The sequence below is a fragment of the Andrographis paniculata genome, unplaced genomic scaffold, assembly GCF_009805555.1.
Source record: "Andrographis paniculata isolate CXL003 unplaced genomic scaffold, ASM980555v1 Contig58END, whole genome shotgun sequence".
Classification (NCBI taxonomy): Eukaryota; Viridiplantae; Streptophyta; class Magnoliopsida; order Lamiales; family Acanthaceae; genus Andrographis; species Andrographis paniculata.
This window is the reverse complement of record NW_026137593.1, coordinates 523221-529255: the sequence shown is the minus strand read 5'-3', so window position 1 is coordinate 529255 and position 6035 is coordinate 523221.

Genomic DNA, 6035 nt, shown 5'->3' with positions numbered 1-6035 from the left:
TGATGGCCAGAAATACCCATATCGTCGGATCGTCCATCTCATGACTGCTCGGATTTGTGTGCTCCACAAATTCCTTCATGCACCTCACCCATCACCTCCATGGCTTCTTGATTATCTACGCATCTCATTAACATTCCATCGGCGGCTCTGCGGAAAAGATCTCTGTCAATCAGAGTATACTTCAGAGCCTCTTTCCGCAGCTTACCGGAGTTTCATCGGTTGGTTGTTCCAAATATTTCCTCAGTTCCATACGCCAGTCTTCCGCATCCACTGGGTACAGCTGTACTCGACCTGATTTGAAGTTTCCTGCGGCTGATGACTTGTACCCAGATGCTTCTTGAGCCAAATCATTAGCTATTCTGTTTTCGGCTCGAGGTATTAATTCCACCACTACGCCGTCGAAAGTTTGCAACATCCTAAATGCTTCCATTCGAAGATTTCTCATCCTCTCATCTTTGCATTGGAACTCTCCAGTAATCTGCTTCAAGATTAGCTGTGAGTCGCCTTGAACTCTGATCGCCTTAGCCCCCTTTTTATGTAGGATTCTCAATCCAACTAATAAGGCTTCGTATTCCGCTTGATTGTTAGTGAATCCGGGTGTTAATGACCTGGCAACAGTCCATTTTTGTCCCCAGGGACTCTCAATGAATACCCCAGCCACAGCCTTAGTCTGCGTACTGGACCCGTCGAACTTCAAGATCCAAGGCATCGGACTAATAACAGCTTCCATGCGATTAGCTGATTGGTCAGCCACCGGACTCGGATGATCTGCTAGAAAGTTAGCAACAACCTGTCCCTTAACAGCTTTGATCGGTACATATCGTAGATCGAACGTGGCTAGCTTTACGGCCCATTTTGCTTGTCTTCCCCTTAAAGCTGGCCTGCCTAACATATATCTCAAAATATCAACGTGACATACCACTTCTGTCTCTCTCGGGGCTAAATAATATTCAAGTTTCGTACAAGCGTAAAATAATGCGAGAAATAATTTTTCCATAGGAGTGTACCTTGTCTCCACATCATTCATTACCTTACTGAGGTAAAAAATGGCGCGTTCGCTTCTATCGGGAGCTTCCTGCGCCAGTAAGCAACCAACTGTACTCTCAGTGGCGGAAACATACAAGCGCAGAGGTTTGTCTGCTTGCGGCGGCATCAACACTGGTGGATTGGCCATAGCTCCTTTAATGGCTTTGAAAGCCTGCCGGTGTAGCGGCTCCCACATGAACTGTTTTGTTTTCCGCAACTTGAGCAGTGTAGAAAATGCTTTAAGCTTGCCTGCAGTGTTCGAGACAAATCTCCGTAGAAAATTGACCTGCCCAAGGAATCCATGAAGTTGTTTCAGATTCTCAGGCGATCGGGCGTTGATGATAGCTTTCGTTTTGTTACTATCCACCTCAATGCCCTTATTATGCACCATGAAACCCAAAAAGTTTCCGGAGGCCACTCCGAACGCACACTTCGCTGGATTCATCTTCAAGTTATAGTGCCTCATTTATCGGAAGGCTTGCTCGAGATCCACCATACGCTCCGGAAAACTCTTCGATTTCATTTAGACACATATATAGGATAATCCAGGATATATTTTGCTAGGATTAGAATTTAGACACATATATGGGATAATTTTTTACAATTTTAACATTTAGCATAAGTTTTTTATAATTCAATTTATAAATGTTAGAAAAAATCATTCAATTGTTCAATTGGTTAAAACATAACGAATATTTATTATGATTCTATATATAGTTTTATATCTTAGTAATTTTTTTCTTAGTTCAACATATACTAAAGGTAAAATTGCTCGTAGCTCCTTTGGAGTTTCAAAATTCAGTGTAAAATTTTTGTATACTTTAAAAATTGCATGGCATCTTCTTATACTTTCAAAAACGTTGTATGAAATTCCATCGCCATGAAACTTCCCTTGTGAGAAAATAGTTTTCTATCTATATTTTTCATGCAACAATTTTAAAATATAAAGGGGCACTATGCAATTTTTAAAGTAATGTGGAGGTTTACATTGAATTTTGAAACTACATAGGGATTTTATGCAATATTTTTTAAAGTATAAGGGGGCACCATGCAATTTTTAAAGTAAATGGGAGATTTACTCTGAGTTTCAAACACAATGAAGTTATGGGCAATTTTGCCTATACTAAATAAACTCTTTCATATAATCCATAACAAAATTTAAATTATTCACTCTTTTTCTTTTTCAATATGTGTATGAATGGTGCCATACAACTTAATTTTTGGATGTCCTACAAATATGTACATCAATGAATGAAAAGTAATTCACTTCCCTTAATCTTGTATCTCTCTCTCAATTTCTCTCTCTGTCTCCAAAACCCTCGATCAGTAGGATTTTGAAACATCGCAATATTATAATTTTGTTATGTTTATAATTACATCAAAAGTGTGGCTACTCAAGAAAAATATATTGAATGTGATATGATGGAAAAATTATTTTTCTACTTTTCATGCTTCTCTAACATGTTTTTGCCGCAATAATACAAATAAAGAGGCTTCAAAAATTATTTTGAACTAATCACTTGTCTTTTGCTGACATAATAGAATAATGAATTGTTGTTAAAAAAATCATGAATTTCGGTTGCTAGTCGCAAATTAATTCCCAGAGGTGAAGGATACATAATCAGAAAATTTGGCGTGTGATCGTGGGCATAGACGAAAGAATTATAGATGGTTCCTTACAATAATTTCTTCATTTCCATCTTCTCATTCGTCTTTGGACTCATCACCTTCCTTTAGACGTGATACAAATGTTGGAATATATGGGTATTGCGAGAATAAACGTGAAACCGAGTCGAGGATGGATCCTCTTTCCGAAAATTAGATAAGCCCCGGTAGTGCCTCCGGTGGGTGGCGTTCTAATCAAAGATAAAACGGTTTCTGTCTCCATTGAGAGTGGAACCTCTAATCGTTGGAGCTCAGGCGAACAAAACGAGAGAGGAACTGAGCTGGAAAGGCTTCCGGAAAGTTAGAAGAGATAAGAGAAGGACGAGAGGATTGTTTGTGTTAAATGTTAGAATGAAGGGGGAGGCCCTTTATATAGGCGTCTCCACTCGGCCAAAATGGCAGGGGATCAATTACAGTCATAATTACGACCTTAATTATCAATGTAATTAATTATAAATTCAAATCTTCCATTTCAAGCAGTTGTAATTGATTCTAATTACAAACCTTCCGTTTGTGACAATCGTAATTTATTCTAATTTCAAACCTTCCGTTTGAAATGATTGTAATTTATTCTAATTTAAAACCTTCCATTTGAGATTATAATAAATCTATCCAATGGATAATATTCCAAATAATATTGCGACTTAGGCCATATACCCGGGTTTAATTTGGGGTTGCACAATTTGATTTGTCTCGAAACAGGCAAAATAATCAAAATATTAACCAAACCCCATACACAATAAATAAATAAGTATTTATTTATTTCTTCCAAATTAATTTGGTACACCGACCCGTCGCATTTTCACTGACAAAATAATCGACTGCAAAATAACTGATTATCCAACAATCCTCCACATTAGTGGAAATGCCCATAAAGGACATAAACCCAGCTTAATCCCTGTGAGACATTGACACATCAGGACATGTAGTTTTTGGCTTTGAACCTTCCATAGTCAACATTACAGAGTGTATTGGTGGCCGAGTTGGCGTGATGCATTGAACTCTTCCACCTCTGCGTGCACTTAGTCAATAATATTGACGTGTCGCTATCTCAGTCTCAACTTTGTTCTGACATTTTGATCCATTTCGGCCATGGATCTCATCTTTGGATTCATAAGTGTTTCATTTGAAGCGGCCCACATTTCACACTTATATAGGTAATCCTATATCAAGGTATCTAACTCACACCTTTAGGATCATCAAGAGTCATTGACTCAACCTTTCCACTTTTTCACATTATAACACTCATTGCTTTTCAGGGAATTGTATTGAGTGTTCGTGCCGGACTCTTACAGTTTAGTTTTCCCATTGAACCAAGGCTTGGGATTTCCAAATGATTTGGTTGGGTTACCATTGTAATTGTCTCTATCTTGTGGATTTCAAACCCATTTCCTTTAGCAGTTTGTACATTTGATCTCTCTGCAACCCTTTGGTTAGCGGATCCGCTAGGTTTTCCATTGATTTTACATATTCAATAGTCAAAACCCCACTGGTGATCAAATGTCTTACAGTGTTTTGTCTATGTCGGATATGTCGGAATTTACCGTTATAAATTCCATTCTTAGCCCTTGCTATTGCAGCTTGGCTATCGTAGTGAATCATTACGGGAGGTACTGGTTTAGTCTAGTATGGAATATCATCCATGAAGTTTCTCAGCCATTCGGCTTCTTCGCCAGCTTTGTCCAAGGCGATGAAATCCGATTCCATTGTGGACCGTGCAATGCACGTCTATTTTGTTGATTTCCACGAGACAGCTCCTTCTCCAATTGTAAAATACAAATCCACTTGTAGACAGTTAGTCTTTTGCATCGGATATCAAATTGGCATCGTAGTATCCTTCGAGTTTTTTTGTAGCCTTTTACTACGAGACGGCCTTTGTATTTGTCAGTAGACCTATTAGCCTTGAGTTTCTTTTTCAAAACTCATTTACACCCTAGTGGTTTGCAGCCTTCGGGTAGGTCAGATGACACCCAAGTGTTATTATGCATTATTGAGTCTTTTTCACTATCTATTGTTTCCTTCCAAAAAGGAGCATCAGGACTAGATAGTGGCTCCTTGATCATTGCTGGATCATTGTTTAACATATACGTAACAAAATCCGGACCAAAGGTTTTCTCGACCATTGTCCTTTTGCTACGCCTAGGCTCTGAAGACTCTTGATTAGGGCTATTGGCCATTTGTCTTTTTACGCCCCGTAGTTCTTCATCTACGGATTTTGGGTTTGACTGCATCCATTCCTTACAAGGGTAGATATTTTCAAAGAATGTGGCATTCCTTGATTCTATCGTAGTTCCCTCGGTCATCCCAGGATTTCTGATTTGTGACCTATGAAACGATACGCACTACTGTTTAGTGCATATCTAATAAATATGCAATCTACCATTTTTTGGCAGATTTTTGCTAGGCACCCCCACACTTTGAAGTATTTGTGTGTGGGTTTCTTGACTTTCCATAGTTCATAAGGGGTGGCATCCTTACCCTTAAATGGAATCTTGTTCATGATATAATTTGTAGTCAGTACCACCTCCCTCCACAGGTTTTGGGGAAGTCCTGAACTTATCAGCAAGGCATTCATCATTTCCTTAAGTGTTTGATTTTTGCGTTCTGCAACGCCATTCGATTGAGGTGAATATAAGGCCGTTGTCTGATGAATTATGCCACTTTCGTTACATAATTCTTCAAACGGGGCCACATATTCGCCACCTCTATCACTTCGAACTGTCTTGATTTTACAGTCAAGTTGATTTTCTGCCTCGGTTTTGAAGTTCTTGAAGGCTTCGATTGCTTCGTTCTTTTCCCTTAATAGGTAAAGATAGCAATATTTTGTGCAGTCATCGATAAAGGTGATGAAATATTTCTTTCCACCTCTAGTTCGCACAAATTTTAAATCACATACATCGGTGTGAATTAACTCTAATGGCTTAATCTTCCTTTCGACAGACAGGAAGGGTAATTTTGCCATTTTGGCCTCCACGCAAACTTCACATTTGTTTTGAGTGTTCACCTCTTTTATATTTAGTAAATTCATATTTACTAATCTTTTTATAGCATTTAGGTTTACATGACCTAGTCTATAATGCTATAAATCAGAACACTCAATCAAGTACGAAGAAAAAACAATATTTTTATTATCAGTAGGTGGTGCTCGGCGGACGGCCATTACATTTAATTTGAACAGCCCATTTCTAAGATAACCCCTAGCTAGGAACATATCACTTTTCGATAATATAAATTTATCTGCTACAAAGACAAGTTTAAACCATGCCTAACTAGTAGCGATCCTGAGACGAGATTTTTCCGAATCTCTGGCACATGCAGGACATCTTTCAGGGTTAGTTCTTTGC